We start from the raw sequence: 18,987 nt of genomic DNA on the forward strand, positions 1-18,987 counted from the left end.
TAGAAGGTTTAGTTACAGAGTTAGACATTCTTAAATCAAATAAATAATTAAAGGAAAATCTTTTTTTTTCAAAAATATCAAAGGACAAGTTACTTCATAACTAAGGACCTTGTCAACTACCCAGAACAATTAGTAAAAACAGAAGCATGACCTGGCAAAAGGTTGAATTGTCAATGCGCTAATGTTCACAGAATAAAAACGTTGCAGAAAGCTTCTAGACTCAGTCAACTGTTAGCCACATATGAAAATAGAATGCTGTTTAAAAAAGAAAAAAAAATCCCAGCAAGCTTGTTTTCCACACACTCTTTTCTTTAATGGTGTTTGAAGATATACTCTAGCAAACCAAAACTGGGCTAAAATGGAAATACTGGGGTCAGCCTAGCCTGCCACACAGGTGAACACAGGACTATTGTATTACAGGCTGCCAGTGAGGTGGGGCCAGGAGACAAGGACCCAAAGTCTCTAGGGAAAAGAAGAACATAATAGAAGAGACACTTGGGCGAAATCAACCCATTGACAAGCAGAGCAGGAAAATAGCATTGTTTCAATGAAATCTAACAGAAGAATATATAATATTCTGAAAATCAGACAGAAGAATATATAATAAATGCAAACATATAATAAGGTCACAATTCACAAGAGAAGCCAACTAAAGATTTACTGAAATCAGGATATAAAAACAAAGAGAAATTCCACGGAACCTTGCTCCTGGGAGCCTTGATTGGCCCACAGGTGATGGGCATGAGGCTCGGTTAAAACGGTTTGCTCTTCAGGGACGACTCTGATCAGTCTGTGAACAGACTGTGGAGACCCACTGCAACCTCCAGGCATGACAAAAAGTAAACATTTGTCCAAACAAAGGTGCCGTGGAAAGCACAGAGGGTGGTAGAAGAGAGGAGTAGTGCAACTTGGTCTTGGAATGTGGGGATCAGAGCCACGTAACCAAAAGCAGATTAAATGAGAGACAAATGAGCATAAAAATAGAAGCAAAAAGGGCTTGAGAGCCGGCTCAGTGGGTAAGATAACTGACTGCTTTTCAGAGGACCCACATGTCCGTCCTAGGGGGCCCACAACCTTCTGTAACTCCAGTTGTAGGGGACCCATGCCCTCTTCTGTCCTCCACGGGAAACTAAAAGCATGCAGAACACAGACATCCATGAAGGCCAAACACCCCACACATAAAAAAAAAAAATTGAAAAAAATACTTAAATGCAAGAAGAATAAAGACAGCAATAAACATTAGATGCTGGGCCTGTCTTGAATTCCAGAAGGAAAAGGTCAGACTTCCTGAGCTAAAGTCTCAGCCTTTGTTTTGGAGACGCTGTCAATTTGATCTGTGGTTGACACGTTAGCAGCAAAGTAAGGGTATAAGTCTGTCATCTGCATGGAGCCAGCACAAGAAGAACGAGAATGAAAAGAACTTTCTGTGTGTACTGCCTACCGAGAGTGGGTCAAGCTGGTGGTATGTGCCTGTCTTCTCTGGCCTGATATGTATGACCCGTGCCAGCTTGAACTGGAGCAACTGCGGTGACCTACATGTGACCCTCCTGAGATCAAGCCTCTTGACAGTTCCTTGTGGGCTCAGGAGTTTGAAGAGACTCATGGGACTCTTGAGGCCTCTCCCTTCACTGAGACTGTTACCAGTAACCAATGGGAAAGGGAATGGAGAGCAGTGCAGTGGCCAGTGCGTCACTGGGAAGCCCCTTCAGTGGTTCAGTGTCATGTGAGTCATCCGTGTTGTAGTGTGACTCTTCACTGAGTGGCATAGCTGTCCATAAATTACCCAGGGAACTTCCGGTGCCGTAGCGTCGTCATTTGAGTTCCACGATTTTATAAGGGCTCCACATCATCTCTTCTCTCGATAAGCTGGATGTGGATGGAGTCATCTCCTTGGTCTGTTGATATTCTGCCTGTCTGTAAAGATGTGCTTCTACACCTCCCCGGAAGGAATCATGGGACATCTGGAATCTCCGGGACCTCTGGAGACACGGCTGGACTTCCCCATCGGATGGGAGCACTGAACAGTGTATTCTGTTCGAGAAGGCAACTCAGGGCGAGGGGATGGGCCAGCTTCCAGTGATAATGGTAGAAATACTAGCTCTGCTCCTGAAGACATGTCTGTTCTCCTTAGACAGACATCAGCGTGAAGGAACACAGATCCAAATTCTCACAGATCACGGATGCTGTGCTGGGGATTGGGTGCTGAGCTTTGGGACTCTGGTTAAGTCTTCCAACCCACTGGGGTCCTTGTTAGAGCATTGGAGCGGCAATTTGCTCAGTGACAAGAGTTGTTGGTGCTTTCTAAGGCACTTAACACACTCCCAGGATACCGGTGGCCCACTGGGGGGAATACAACTCACTAATCTTTAACACTTTTCATAATTATTTCTCTCTCAATAATACTGTCCCCACCCCCAAGAAACTCAACATTATCACAAACGAAATGTAGAGATATAAACACTCAATTCTTTCTTAATAAAATGCAGTCAGCGGCCTCAGGGAATTTTTGTAGCAAAAGCCTCTGAAATCAATTATATTTTCTCGTTTCTACTCCCAATAATTGAATGTTTTATTTCTTTATTTACTTAAGTTCTTTCAAAAGGAAAAGGTGGAGCTCTGTTGACACACCGAGGAAGGAGGGTATTATTAATTAAAGTTGTTAACATCTAAGATGAGAACAGTGTTGACGCATACAAATGAGCTTTGTGGGCTGTCAGGAGGGCCACGGATTGGGCCACTGTGGAAGGATCATCCCATCATCTCATTACCTCCAGGGTGTGAGTCTGCAGCCAAGGTCCGTACTGTCAGAGGAAAGGCAAACGTTCCTCCAGTATTCAGTGTCCAAGGCTGAGGTGCTCAGAAGATTCAGGATTGCCAACTGTATTTGCTACACTTTAGCCAGAATGTATAGTCGCCATCTTTCCTTTGTCACTTCTTGGTCTCATGGGATGCTACATCACTGTTTTTTTTTGTAGGTATAGGAAGGAGTAGTGGTTCCCCTTTGATAGACTCAGCTCAGGGAAGATATTAGCCCAGAGTAAGGGGTCTGCTTGATGCCACAGACAGAACCACAGCTTCAAGTCTATCTTAGAGTTTCTGCTGCTTCAGTGAAACACCATGACTGAAAGCAAGCTTGGGAGAGGACAGGGTTTATTTTGTGTATACTTCTACATCACTGTTAATCATCAGATGAAATTAGGAGAGGGCAGGGACCTGGAGGCGGGAGCTGGCGCACAGGCCACGGAGGGGTGCTGCTTACTGGCTTGCTCTCTGTGACTGGCTCAGCCTGCTTCCTTACAGATCCAGGAGTGACTCCATTCACTACGGGTTGAGCCCTTCCATTTTGAACACTAGCCAAGAAGATAATCCATAGCCTTGCCTGCCTATAGCCCGATATTAATGGAGTTATTTTCTCAGTTGGGATTCCCTTCTCTTAGGTGACTCTAGCTTGTGTCAAGTTGACATTAAACTATCCAGCACAGACTCTTCAGATGGCTTGCAGTCACGTCCTGCAGACTTTCTGACCCTCTGACCTCTAAACCTCACATACTCCTCCACACAGACGACACACACACACTGGGAGGCTGGAGATAAACAAAGCCCACAAAGAGCAGCCGGAGCAGAAGCGAGGAAGGCTCGGGTCTATCCGCACCTCACTGACGAGCTCAAGTTTCTGAGAAAGAGTAACCATATAGCACACAGATCTCTGTCTTGGTGGTTCCCTTCCTCTGTTATTGGCTGTTTGTTGTTTCTCTGTATGAACACCTCTTCCCATCCACCCCTGTCCCTTTCCTCACTCATTCCTGAGGGACAAAGTCACAAGAAGCACCTAATGTCTTTTCTGGCCAGTTAAAGAACACTGGGGTGCTTTGCCCCTGGGAAGGCCACTTTCAAGTTAAGGCAATGGTGTTTCCAGAGCCTGCCCTCAAAGGCATGCTACCAGAGATCAATCAATCAATCGATGCTGAGTTTTGTGATTTGGTCCCAAGAACGCTTTGAGCACAGAGCTACACTGTGCTGTGAAAAAGTCAGTTGTCACAGTCTTAGATGTCTCTCTGAAGACACCATGGTAGGCAACACTGGACTCTAGAGTTGAAATCACGGACATTTAGTCTGAAATGAACTTTCAAGTAATCCTCGTTCACTGACATCACAATTGTGAAGTTTCTGTAGCTGCAGTATGGACACGATCATGATTGCTTATCCAAGCGAGCCGAGAGCAGAGCATGGTTAGCTCCATTGACTGTTAATGCCTCAGCTCTGAGGTGGTTAATTTCCTTCTCCTTCCTGTGGGTCCACTTCTAGAGGACAGGGAGAGTGAGTGGGGTCAGAGGTCAGTGGCCAGTGATCAATCCCTCCAGCCCATCTGTCGCCTTGGCTAAACCCAGCTGCCTCTCCAGCAAATGTTGCCAGGAGTGTGCAAGCCATAGCACTAAAGACAGTGTGGCACCACCCAGGTGCAGAGCTAACAGACCAGCTATCTTTCAGAGTCCCTTCCCCCCCCACCCCCACCCAGTGCCATTTCCATTGTCACCACGGACACAGCCCCAGACTTAAAAGAATCTGTTTCAATGACATCATTCCTCAAATTAGAATCCCGATGTGTTTCCCCTCCCCCTCCAGAATCCCAGGGAGATGAGCTGGAGAATCATCAAAACATTTAAATATACACCTTCTCTACCAGTAACAGCACACCAGGTGTAACAGTCAGCTGAACAAAAGCTCCAGATCACAAACTGGCCGTTCATTCTAGGTGACAACTCCAGCCGCTTAGGCAAAGCCATGATTGGCTCTGAACTTTTTTCCCTGGAATTGTGTTATAACGGTGTATGTGTGTGTGTGTGTGTGTGTGTGTACAGTCCACATTATGATCACGTAATGGGCAGGCCATTCCAATGGGCAATTACTCTCTGGGAAATCAAGGAGAGCTGAAACCCATGCCCGTTCCTTTCCAGGTTCCTCAGAGCCATTTAGAAAATTACTATTGTGATTCAGAAAATGCTCCGCCAGCCTGAGGAATTAACCTTCTTCCTAATACGTCTAATTTACTGGTTCTTCAAGTAATTGCTGTGTTAAAGTTGCTGCAGGTCCGGTATCTAAATAACCACACAAAGGCTACTTTTATGAAAGCCTGGTGCGCTTGGGCAGGCTGCGCTGCTTGTAACCTTGTTAAATCCTCACAACAGCCCCGGTGAGAGAGGCATTACGTCCCAGCTCTAACTGAAGTGCAAATTACGAGGCAGAGGGAGAAGCCACTGGCTTGTGGTCACTTGGCTGCCCACGAGTGGTACACAGGCTATGACTAGGGTTCATTTACACTAGGAGACTCTGCTGGGATTTGAACACTGATCTAAACCTTCACACACTGAGCCTTTGAGTGGTTCTACCACAAAAAACTCCTCGTGCTGTAGTGAAAAGTATGTGCCCAGGTGTGAGTGGCAGGACATCTGCTGGCGTTTATTTACTTATTTATTTGACACTTTCTCCGCTGCATATATGTATTCATAGGTGTTTATCTGCATGTCTGAGGACCAGGGGTCAACCTCATGCGGTGTTCCTTAGGTTTTTTGATTCAGGACCTCCCATTGCTTTCTGATTAGGCCACAATAGCAGACTAACAAGCCCCAGGGATGCTTAACTGGGATTGTAAGAGCTCACTACCATGTCCAGCTTTTTCCGTGGGTGGTGGGTATTGAACTCAGGCCCCTGATCAGGCTTGTCAGTTCCCCATCTAAACTGTCTCCCTAAGCCCTGGTCAGACCACTCAACAGCTCCTCATCAGCTAAGAGCATGTAGCATTACATCACAATAGGCTATCCCCAGGGGATAGGATGCCCAGAGTTTCTAGAAGTTCATTAATGTTTAGAATTAGTGGAATCTATTGGGGGATTCTTAGCTTACAGGAAGCATCCTTCTGAAATCTAATGTACTCTGCCTGCAGCTTGAGGATTTCCATCAAGCCTGGCACAGGGAATGCAAGTTGGTACAATCACTCTGGAAATCAGTCTGGCTGTTCCTCAGAAAACTGGGCATAACACTTCCGGAGGACCCTGCAATACCACCCCTGGGCATATACCCAGAGGATTCCCCGGCATGCAATAAGGACACATGCTCCACTATGTTCATAGCAGCCCTATTTATAATAGCCAGAAGCTGGAAAGAACCCAGATGTCCCTCAATGGAGGAATGGATACAGAAAATGTGGTATATTTACACAATGAAATACTACTCAGCAATGAAAAACAATGAATTCATGAAATTCTTAGGCAATATCATTTTAAGTGAGGTAACCCAATCACAAAAGAACACACACAGAATACAGTCACTGATAAGTGGATATTAGCTCAGAAACTCTGAATACCCAAGACACAACTCACATATCAAATGACTCCCAAGAAGAAGGAAGGAGAGGGCCCTCCCTGGTCCTGGAAAGGCTTGTTCCAGCATTGTAGGGGAGTACCAGGACAGAGAAGTAGGAGGGGGTTGATAGGAGAATGGGCAGAGGGAAGAGGGCTTAGGGAACTTATGGGGAAGGGGGGGGACCAAGAAAGGGAAAATCATTTGGAATATAAACAAAGAATATAGAAAATAATAATAATAATAATAATAATAATAATAATAAAAGCAGGAGATAAATAGTTCAAATAGCATAACCCCAGGGCCATAGGGCTCCCTGAGACCTTGACACCTTTGTAAGAAATAGTATTTCTTAAAGAAATAGTATTTCCTCTGGAAAAATGGGGAGCAGGCTGTAGCCTAACTTCCATTTGCCCAGCCAGACACCCTCAAATCCTCAATAATGCCCAGTATGGGCTGTCATAGACAAAGAGAGCTCTGGGTGCCAAGGGGGGCAGTTTCATGGACTGTTATCTGCAAGGCCTCAGAGCACAAAATTCTCTCAGAATATTTCTAGAAGGTTCTGAGATAAATTCATGGGGGTAATGAGACCATTTTCTGCCCTCTCTGCTTCCAGACGTACAGGCAGCCTTGTGGAAACCCCAAGGCCATATCAGCAGAGATGACAAAAGACATTCGCCAGTCAGAAGGTTAATTGCTCACTCCTTGGTTCTAAAACAAAGATTAGCAAGCAACCTGCTTTTAATGTACAAATATATAACAGTAGGTCAGACAACAATAAAGAGTGAATAACAGACTCATAAAATTAATGGCCAGAAATTCCACTGCCGTTTTTTTCAGCCCTGTGTCTCTCCAGCCTGCATCACAAATACATCCCCCCAAAACGGGAGGATGGACACCAGAACAGAGCCGCCTGCTGATCTCCAAAGCTCCAACCCTCAGAGACACACGTGACTATGCTTAACCAGGCTGAGGAAGGATTGGCTCAAGACATGCACGGCTCTCCCTCAGCCGCTCAGCTATTTGAGTGGGTGCGCTTTTCAGGCCGGTGTTATTGATATCATGTAAGTGCACTTTTTTCCAGGAGAGGCTGCCCTCTGCAAATAGATTTCTCAAGAATCAGACGGCTCTGGGGTTGACCTCTATTTGTTATACTTATGAGTCAAAAGGGATAAAGCAGAGCCCGGCCCTAGAAGTGGACTCCCGTGGACTCCGCTCCGGAGAATAGACATAGGAGTTGATGAAATCATGCACAAGCACTTTCAAATTTCAACCGCATGCCATGTGTGGCATTAGAAGATGCTAGCAAGATCTAAAGTTGATGTTTATTGAGCACCTACCATGTGCCAGGTATTCAAAGAAAGGCACATGTGTCTGCTCACTGAATGCCTATGCTGTACTTTTCTATAGAGTCTGTGGAACACAGAGCCTTAGTGAGCATGCTCCCTGCTCCCAAGCAAGGACTAACCTGCCCCACCCAGACACATGGTATGGCAGAATATTCTAAACATAGAGAGAGACTGAGTTCCTAACCCAAGGCTATGAGATACACTGAATTATTATTCTGAGGAGCCTCAGGAAGAAGGAGCCCAATATGACAAAAACAGCAAGTAGCAATGCAATGGAAACTTGAAATTTTCCCAGGGAGTAGATTTCAACTGTGTTTACCACCACCACCACCATTATCACCATCACCACCACCAACATCATCATCACCACTATCACAACCACCATCACCACCACCATCATCACCACCACCATCACCACAACACCATCACCACCATCACCACCACCACCACCATCATCACCACCATCACCACCACCACCACTATCACCACCACTACCATCATCATCACCACCATCACCACAACCACAACCACCATCACCATCACCACTACCACCTTCATCATCTAAACAACAGGACAAGCAGATAATACATTGTAATTCCACCCCCCCACCAAGTTAATCAAAGAGAAAGACCAGTGGTAGCCATTGACCACATGTGACGGCTTGCCTTTGAGAGGGGCCACTGTACTTCGAAGACACAGAACTAAAAATGTAAAATGCAGTTAGTGTTTTGAATAGTCTCATGGTTTGCTAAATAAAACAGATTATTGCGGGGCTGGAGAGATGGCTCAGTGGTTAAGAGCACTGACCGCTCTTCCAGAGGTCTTGAGTTCAATTCCCAGCAACCACATGGTGGCTCATAACCATCCATAACGGGATCCCATGCCCTCTTCTGGTGTGTCTGAAGACAGCTACAGTGTACTCATATAAACTGAATAAATCTTTAAAGAAACAGATTATTGAGATAATAAAAGTTGAATCATGTTAATGTATCTTAAGGTGAACAGGTAGGATGTGCTCCATTCTCCTCACTTGGTGCTTGTCCTCCACTGCCATCTACATTCAGAGAGCAAAGCAAATGGAGAGATAGCAAGGAGAAGTTTTTTCCTGATGATTTCCAGCACCATTTATGTGTATGTGCATATGCATGCAGGTGCCCTAAAAGGCCACAAGAGGGCGTAGATCCTCGGGAGCTAAAGTTGCTGGCAGTTGTGACCCACCCTCTTCAAGAGCAGAAAATAATTTAACTATTTCTTTGGTGCTTTCTAAGTTTTCATATTTTATTTGAATTTATTTATTTGGCTGTGCTTTTTATATATGCTCATGTTTTGTATTAAGTAATTTTGCAAGTAATTTTATGTTCATTTGGTATATGCTGCTTTGATACTATGTTTAATTTAAAACTAAATTAAAGGATGGGAAGGATAAATTTCTTTGAGCCCCCTCCCCTCACACGTCATTACGGCTCACTGGTCTTTCTCTTTGTTTAACTAGGGGGGGAATACAATGTACTATTCATTGTTTTAGTTGGGTTTTCTGATAGACACAGGTATGACTCTATCAGAATTTTATCCCGAGGTTGTTTAATGTTCCACAAATTCTCTCTAATAATTATTACACTACACACATGATTATGCTACATTGGTATTCTTCTGAAAGGTATTTTGTCTAGGATTATCTTCTTCCCCTCTATACACAGTAGTCAGAAAATATCCAAATAATCACTCAATTAAAATTACTCCTCCAAAAAAGAACTCCATAGGCCTATTAATAACATCTTTTACTCTAGGTCACTGAGATGCAGCATGGAACTTAGATTCTAAAAAGAAGGCTAAATACCCACAGAAAGATGGGGAGGCAGGCAGGAAGGGAGAGGCGACTTATACATGCAAGAGACAGCTCTAAGCAGAGAAAATGGCTTGTGACAGACCAAAGGAGGAAACATGCCAAAGCCAGCAAAGAAGCTGGGGAAGGCACGGATGCCAGAGATCCCAGCACCGGAGTGGCAAGGCAGGAGACCAAACAAGATGCTCCGTGGCTGTCGAGTGAGCTGGAGGCCAGGTGTGCCACACAGCTCCTGCCTCAGAACTAAATGAATAAACGTTGAAGAAGCCATGACTGGAGCGTGACGCAAGTGGGGCAGAGGGCACTAGAAGGGTTAGCTGCATCGTGTCATCTCAGAGGAACCATGCACGGGTTCTACACTTTGTACCTGAAGAGCACACCGTGCTGTTTCCCAAAGAGCTTCCATAAGGTGTCAATCAAGCCATGGTCCCTCCCATGAGGAGACAGACTCTCTCCTAAGCTCTGTGTCTGGACAGGTCTCCTATGCACATCAGTTGTCGTCAACAACAACAACAACCACAACAACAACAACGAAAGGTCAGGAAGGGGGCTAGCAAGTTGTGTCATGTGCTTCCTGCTTCTAAGAAGCCAATCACAATAGGAAAAATGCAACTGCCTTCAATGATGGTTGAATGATAAGCCCAAAATCACAACATGAACTCTAAAAGATAGATGCTAGATAGATGATTGATGACAGATAGATAGATGATAGGTAGGTGATTGATCATAGATAGATAATAGACAGATGATAGATGGATGATACACAGATGATAGATTATAGATAGATAGATAGATAGATAGATAGATAGATAAATGATGGATGATAGATAGATGATAGAGGATAAATGATAGATTATAGAGAGATGATGGACGATAGACAGATAAATAGGTAGATAGGTAGATAGATTCTTGGTGATAAATAGGTAGATAGATGATAGATAATAGATGATAGATGGTAGATAGATGATAGGTAGATGATAGATTATAGATAGATAGATAGATAGATAGATAGATAGATAGATGCTGGGTAGATAGATAAATAGGTAGATGATAGATGATAAGTAGATGATAGATTACAGATAGTTAGATCGATAGATGGATGATAAATAGGTAGACAGATAGATAAGTAGGTGGTAGATGATAGATGATAGAGCAGTCGTCATGGAGGAAGGGGTTCCAGCCAGCTCCAAACTGCTGAGAGTTTTTTTTTTTAAGATTTATTTTTTACTTTTAATTATCTCCATCTGTGCGCACACATGCACGTGTGTCTGAACATATGTGTAGCATCCGCAGAGTCTAGAAGAAGGTTTTGGATTCCTGGAGCTGGAGTCACAGGTGGTTATGAGTCACTCTGCATGGATGCTGGGAACAACTCCATTCCTTTATAAGAGAACCAAGTGTGATAACTACTGAGCCATCTCTCCGGTCCCTGTGCTGATGAAAGTCCTAATCTATGATGTCTTGAGCAAACTAAAACATTGTTGCTGATGACCTGTGTAAGTTAAAGCCATTACATTTCAGAAACGAGGACAACTGAACCCGTCCAGGCAGCAGCTGCCTCCAGATCTGGAACCTGTGATGAAAAGGAGCCTGTGCCCTGGGGACCGCCCTCAAAGGGTGTTTTGGGCTGTGGTTTTAGCTGGTTGCTTACACAGTAACAGACGTTGAGACGGTGAGGTTTTCCACTGCAGAGCTTTGAGCAATCATATGTTATGACTTAGTTTTACAAGAATTCCTCTTGGTCTGGGCTCAGAACCGAGTGGAAGGGGAGGCGTGGGGAAAGTGGGAACTAACTTGGAAGAGCAGGCGGGACAATTTACGGTCTTGAATACCGGAAGTAGAGGCAGGGAGAGTGAAAACCCGATTTGAATGTGGACACAGGTCAAGGCACCTGTGGATGGGATGTGCTGGCCAATCAGATCACACGAAGACACGGAAAGGTACTAGCCTGATGGACGAGAATGGGGCTTTTATGGAGATGTCCTGAAACTGCAGAAGAAGCCCGGAATTGTTAGGGAAATGACACGTTAAGATCATGAAGCAGAAGGTACACTTGACGGTGAGGCTACTATGTGCAGCAGGAGAGCACATTCGTAGCCAGGAGAGAAATGGAGGCTGCGGGACCGAAGCGTGGGTGTCATGAGTACTTTAGTGGTCATATGGAGACGGGGTCAGCTGGGGAGTGAATGCAGGGGGCATGGGGTAGGGTAGTCGGAGGATCTCCGCCATTGAGACATGTGGAAGTGTTGGAGCCAAGAAAAGAACGGAGAAAACGTTCTGGAGAGCGAGGCAGAAGGCATCTGAGAAGGAAGATGCAGATATCTGTGCCACGTGGGCGCAAGAGTCAAGTCTCACAAGGATCCACCAGGCTTGATCTCCTGCCCCCTGTCTGACTCTGACTGACTCAGAAAGGGTCCTTTCTCATGGACTAAACTTTCATGTGCGTGGGTGAGCGAGCGCCAATGTGTTTCTCTCTTCTAGCGATGTGTTTATCACCTGGGACTACATGACCGCTTGAGTTTTGTCTTTGACAAGGCAAATACTGCACCCTGCTTTTCTTCCTTTTCCAAAAACAACCAGGTAAGTCTTTAGCATTCATCTGGAGTTTTCATTGCAGTCCAGTGAAGTCCCTTCCTTCCTTAAATAGATGGGGATTTACATTTAATTTAACCTTTTAACATATGTGTTTTTAATTTTTTTCTTTGTGTGCCTGGGCATTTTGCCTGCATGTATGTCTGTGTACCACATGTGTGTGTGGTGCGCTTGTAAGCTAGAACAGGGTGTTAGAGTCCCTGGGACTATAATAACAGATAACTGGGAGCTTCCAGGTGGATACAGGGAATTGAACCCAGGTCCTCTGAAAGAGCAGCCTGTGCTCTAGTCATTGAAAAGTTTCTCCAGACCCTAACTTTATTTTTATATATAAATTTGCTTAGTAAGAGCTAAGGTACAGTCATTTATACATTTTTAAATCCCTAAGCTTATTCTACAGAATTTTCCCCCTATGGGCCTGTTTCCTGTTAAAGTTCTTCTAAGTATTTAAATTTTGATGCCTTTTATAAATAAAGTCCTCCTTTGTCTTTCTGTTTTAGCTGTAAGAAGTCCATTTGCATAGAAAGCATTCTCTAGCTATTTCTAAAGCGTTTATAAGCAGGGTAAACAGTTTTCGGTACCTTTGCTACTTTCACAGAACAGGGCCTCAAACCACAGACTCGTGTAGCTATGGAGGAGGCTGGGAGTTATGGCAGCTTTTCACGGGGCTTCCCAAGGAGGCCAGGGTTTCCAGGTGCTCGGAGAGCTGTTGTAGCCACACTGCTGAACACGTCCCAGATCCTCCCAATTTCAAAGACTTTTCCCTTTGTTACCCACGAGTCAGGCCGTATGTCCCTTTGATCTCTGCTTCAGAAAATATTGTCACAGTATTTAAAAACAAGGGCAGCCCAGGCAAAGTTGTAACATCTGGGCCGTTTTTTCTTCTGAATCCCCCAACTTTTAGCTTTCATCCTGGTTGTATATGCCTGGAGAGCACACATGCACAAGCACATACATTAATACTCACACATTCACACATATGCACCCTTGCAATACACACACACTTACACACACACACATTGGCACATATGCACCCTTGCAATGCACACACACACACATACACACACACACTTACAAACACTTACACATTGGCACATATGCACCCTTGCAATACACACACAATTACACATTCGAACACATATATACACTTACACATATACATGACATACAAATGTACACACTCACATATACATTCACACTGTCAAGGAACAGAGGAATTTTATTCAAATGGTCCCACACATATGAAGACTAGAGTCTAGATCCTCCAAGGCTGGGGTGGAAGATTTTAGAGTTGAGCCAGCCAGGCTCAAGTCCCACATCTATCTATACATTTGGGGAAACCATTTACCTTCCTACGACCTTCATTCTCCACATGTGAAAGAAGTGTACATCTTGCCCTACTCCCAGGGTTGCTGGGATGGGGACTTAGAAATTTTCCATTAAAATGCCCCCTGCAGAGTAGAAGGAAGGGAAGCAGCTCCTATTAGTATAATTTAGAGGGAATTTCAATATGATTGGCCTTAAAGAAACTCTCAGGCCTTGCTCTCTACTTCAGCTTTAAGAAACAAAGTGCCCAGGATAACCCAGGATACAGTAATGGTGGTCTCTCTTGTCTCTCCTCTGTCCCTCAACCTGTGAACCAAACCACCCAGTTGTAAGAAGTCAGCCTCCGCCCAGAGGCTGTCGTAATACTTGTGACTTTTACTGTCAGCTCCGGCCATGAAGCCTTCCTTGTTTTCCAGTCTTCCTTCTGAGGCAGTTTCATGGTATGGGGCTTAGGTAAGACTTGAAATTCAATGGGGTCTGACCTTACCTCCCAAAAGGCAGGAATCAAGCTTAAAGATGACTGGCTGCCTGCTCCCTCCTGTTTAGGGATGTTTAAACAAGTGACACCCCAGTGGGGAAGCAGATAAGACATACCTGTTAGAGCAGTGGTCACCTCACATGATTCAGACAACTGCTGTGCTGTCCTCTAGCTGTTCTCACTATCTGACCTTTATCTCCTTGTGATTCCTGGTCTATTTTGTCTAATGTTTCAAAAGATTTTATTTCTACGAAGTGTGTGTGTGTGTGTGTGTGTGTGTGTGCGCGCACGCGCACACACACACACATAGGGGCATGTTTATGAAAGTGCAGTGCTTAAAAAGGTGTCAGACCCTCTGGAACTGGAGCTACAGGTGGTTGTAAGCCACCTGATGTGGTGGGTGCTGAGGACCAAGGCCAGGTCCTCTGAAAAAAAACCGCAAATGGTCTTAACTGCTGTCCCTCTCTCCAGCTCCCTGCTTGGTGTTAAATTTGGTTGGTGCCCTCATTTCAGCAGAGTATCTTTCTGCTCGGTCCTGTGTGTCCAGTAGCACACCCAATACACATAGTCCACAGGGAAAACAAGGCAAAGTGGCCCTTCCTACCTCTGAAAGATCTCTCAGTCACAATGGCCAATATCCACCCAGGGGAAGCGGGATTTCTAAAACAGGGAAAGGCAGGCCCACTGGCGGGAAGATGGGGGAGGGGCTAGGGGGTGGGAGAGAGTGTTTCGGTTTGCAAATGTATCCTAAAATGTTGCCAGTAGGAACAATGAAAAAGTATCAATGTGCACCCCTATCAACACAAACTTGTTTGCTTTTAGGTTCAAAATTGTATCAGTTCTCAAGGTAGGAAAACAAATGTTTATCTCTGCCCTTTCTCTCTTTGTTGACCATTGAGTCTGCATCTCTCCTTGGCCCAGCGTAGGCTGCCACAAAACATTTACCAGTTCTCTGATTGTCATCAGACTTAGCATGGTCCATGGTCTGCTGGCTGATGGTAGTTTAAGCAGGATCTAATTGGTAACATATTGTTGATTGAATTAAGTACCATATGATAGAGATTTAAACCATAGTAATTTTTCCATAAAGAAAAGTCTGTCAACAGGCTGGAGCCGAGGAGCAGCAATAAATCAAATTGTCATGTTTATTAGCTATTGCAGGAGTCGGGTTGCCTCGTATTCATTATCACCCCCGTTTTAGCACAGATAAAAGCTATAAAGAGGAGTATTTATGAAAGATACTTTTAATAGGTTTGTATTTGTGCACAAACACCTGTTTACATTTTAATCCTGAGAAAATGGTGTTCTTTCATTTTAGAAAGAACATGTATTTGGACTGTTACCTAGAGGAGAGATGAGGCTTTGGGTAACATGTCCAAGCTATGTTTTAAAACTTTGAGAAATCAACTCATTAACAGTTAAATAAATAAGTAGTTAAATAGACAAGGGGCCACGGGAAGTGATATCACACCCTTCCCTTATCAGATTTACTCAAAGCCAGAGAGCAGACAGGGCATTTTTAGTAAGAGATCTTTAGAATAATGCTATTTGACTTATAATATCTGAATCTGAGAAATAAAAGTTTATGTATGGCAATGATTTTACAAATCTCAGACCATTATTACCAGAGCCATTAGAAAGAATAAGCAGCACCCATACTTTGTCTTATGTCATTAAGAAGCAACATCAGGGAATGGGTGACTAAGTAAAGTCCTGCCGGGTAAGGGTGAGGTCTTGAGTTCAGGTTCCCAGCATCTATGCAAAAGCTGGGCTATGCAAAAGTCAAGTCTGTGAACCCAGATCTGGAACGATGCAGGTAGGTAGAGCTCTGGCGCTCACTGCCCAGGAGGCTTAGCTAAATCAACATATTCTAGGCACTGAGAGACCCTGCCTCAGAAACATGGGGGTGCTGGGAAGAACTGAGGAGTACTCCTCATAGCGAACTCTGGCTAACACATGAATGTACAGGCATGAGTACACTCCCATGTAAGCAGAAACACACACACACACACACACACACACTAATTAAAACAAAACAGAACTGGCCTCATTATCCACATTTTTCTTTCACTCTGCCTTCACTGAAAGTGCCACCCACATGTATCCTTGTGTGAATCTGAAATAATAGAGCACTATTTTATCTGCCTAGCCCCACTGGGCCCTCTATAAAGCCATGTGTGCTCTCTACAGAAGGTTTCTGAACCCTGTTGACATCTAAAGAAACTGAAGTGTGGAAAGTAAAAGTGATTCATTGTGGGGACCTCCGCTGTCAACCTTAACAGGCAGGATGTCAGCCCAGGAGTCCTTGCTCTAAAGAGACTGCAAGCTGAAGTCTGGCACCAGCTCCCTACAGTCCCCCTAGTTCTCACTGTAACTTTGAACTGATTCTTAAGTCGTCTTGGACTTGACTTCCCCATCAGTCACTTTTGGTGAATGACCTGTATTCTGAAGATAGCCTGTGAGGGCTGAGGACCTGGCTCTGGACAGAGTCAAAGGGAATTCCCCACATACGGTTACTGGCACATGGGAGACACCGAGTATGCTCTGTGCTATAAGCTGGACAAGAGAACAGCAGGTACCAATTCTCTAGGCTACTGTGCATCTGGGTGAACAGGAGATGTGTGAATTCATCTAACTGGATGTGGTGTTCCCATGTTGCCTCTCATGAGTGGGACCCATGAGCAGGGATGCCCAGAGCTCTTTCCTCTCTGCCTGCCGGTCTCCAGCATTCTGAGTGTCAGAACCATCAGCTCTAACTTAAGTGTCTCCCCCAAGCCAGCCCCGATCCCTATTCCCCTTCCAACCTCTGACATTTCTATTCAAGTCTGACAGCTCAATTTCATGAAAGACAGCAGTGGTGCTGATGATAGCAAGGGCAGTTGGTCCTCACCAATCCCCGCTAATGTCCCAGGCCCTCTCATTATGCGATTTATATGTAATAATGTATTCAACTCTTAATTCAGGGATAGAGGCCATGATCGTGTCCAGTTTTCAGATGAAAGACCCAGGATACAGAGACATAGTGGCTTGTTCAAAATCATCCTGCTAGGGTTGGGATTTGAACCACCAGGTCTAAGAAATGAGAGATGTGTTTTTGTCCTGCTTTTGAAATGTAAATCAAATAAAACTAGGCATGCTACAACTAAATACTAAGCACAGATGATACCCAGACCAAGGAAATAGCAGTCAACAGAGACAAACCCCAAGAACACTGAATGAACACATTGCTTTGCTGTTATCTCACTCAGGTGGGAAGACGGAGAGGTAGGGAGACCTGTCTGGCCGATGTGGAGGAAGACAGTACTGCACAGTTAGCAAACCTCTAAATTTCCAACAGGAAGCAGAAGCAGAAGATGCCTTCTTACACTGATCACATAGTTTATACAAATGACACCCGAGTGGGTTTACCACCACTTGGTCCATGGACATTCGCCCTTCTGTTGTCCCCCTTGTGCCAGGCCCCATGCTACCCACATCACCCTGTCTTGTAGGATTGCTCTGCTTTGAATGGACCACTCTGGGAAGTACACATCTAAACATGATTGCGTGTTTTGTGATTTGTAACATTTGAGTAACAAGGACATCACATGTCAAAAAAAAAAAAAGCTCTTTGTTATACTAAGTGTTTTCTTTGGTCTCAAAAAATATACTTGCTGTGTTATTTGATATGATGTGATAGGTGTTCCTGAGTATGAATACTAGAGTGTGTGTGTGTGCACATGTGTGTATGTGTGTGTGTATAACATGCCTTGTGTAAATACAAAAAAAAAGAGCTATAAAAATAGTGTTTTTAACTGTTGCATTAAGTTACTTCTGCATGACTGAGGGTGGCCTTAGGCTGCCTGCAGTCTCCTTTGTATAGGTTCTGAAGTCACCAGCGAGGCCATCCTCAGTCTTGGTGACCTTGACTTGGGTTCTTTTATTGAGGTATAGCTGATGACCTACATGAAGTTCAGACATATTGCCTAAGACCAGTGGGCCGAATTGACACCACAAATGTGCATAAGAGCATGTTTACATTTATATTGTGTCTTCTTTGCATGTGCACACACACACACACACACACACACACACACACACACACTGTGACCTCCTCTGGTTATGTTCCACATCTGCCTGTCCCATTATCCAGCCATGCCCCAGGTCATGATTCTCTCTGTGGGGCAGGCTAGGAATACTCTCAACTGCAGGGCCCTGAGGAATCCCGGTGCAGTCCTACCCTTCCTCCACAACTGCCGAAGGTACCCAGACACCGACCCACTTACCTCTCAACACACTCTCGGGCTTTTTTCTGTTCCAAATAAATTGTTCAGCTTCTCTCTCTTCTGTGTACAGATCCCTCCTCGCTGGCAAGCGTTCTGAATGGCACTTTCTGCACAAACAGGAAGAGCTTGTGTGGTCACCACCCAAGTGTGCAGGTGTTGATAGAGGATGTGAAAGTGTGGAGGCGACGGGCTACGGCAGACACCCAGCCCCCTGCTCCTACCCGCCCCAGGGCAGGAGACCGGTAACAGGGCCTGGACTCCCAGCTTGGGAGATCTCCTGGCAAGAACACAGATTGAGATACATGGTCATGGTGGCCAGGGGCAAGGTCTTTTTCACTCCCACCTAACTCTAAAAAAAATGCTGAAAAATATCCTGGAACATTCTGGAATCCCTTATAGTCTTACCAGGTACTGATCTTAGTAGGCTATTTAGCATCCTTTTTTTCCTCCTCTGTATGTGGAATGTGTGTGTGTGTGTGTGTGTGTGTGTGTACAAATGTATATACAGATGCCTGTGCATTTACGTGGAGGTCATGCACATACATATCTGTGAAGAGACACCGTGACCACCGAGGCAACTCTTATAAACGACAACATTTAATTGGGGCTGGCTCACAGGTTCAGAGGTTCAGTCCATTATCATCATGGCAGGAAGCATGGCAGCATCTGGCAGACATGGTGTAGGAAGGACTGAGAGTTCTTTATCTTCATCCAAAGAAAGCCAGGAGTAGACTGTCTTCCAAGCAGGTAGGAGGAGGGTCTCAAAGTCCACCCCAA

The 18,987-nt window shown here is 44.8% G+C and overlaps 1 protein-coding gene across 4 annotated transcripts in view; it reads right to left on the reverse strand.

The window, feature by feature from the left end:
- The window catches only part of Aff3 (ALF transcription elongation factor 3), a 498,796-nt gene extending 480,451 nt beyond the window's left edge, over positions 1-18,345 (reverse strand). For 3 of the 4 annotated variants that reach the window (XM_052193067.1, XM_052193068.1, XM_052193066.1), the window contains exon 1: positions 18,211-18,345. The gene's annotated coding sequence lies outside the window, so the exon portion shown is untranslated. The remainder of the gene's footprint in view (positions 1-18,210) is intronic. The other variant, XM_052193070.1, reaches the window with a different exon arrangement.
- Between the last annotated feature and the right edge of the window lie 642 nt (positions 18,346-18,987).

Source organism: Apodemus sylvaticus, chromosome 9 (assembly GCF_947179515.1).
Source record: "Apodemus sylvaticus chromosome 9, mApoSyl1.1, whole genome shotgun sequence".
NCBI lineage: Eukaryota > Metazoa > Chordata > Mammalia > Rodentia > Muridae > Apodemus > Apodemus sylvaticus.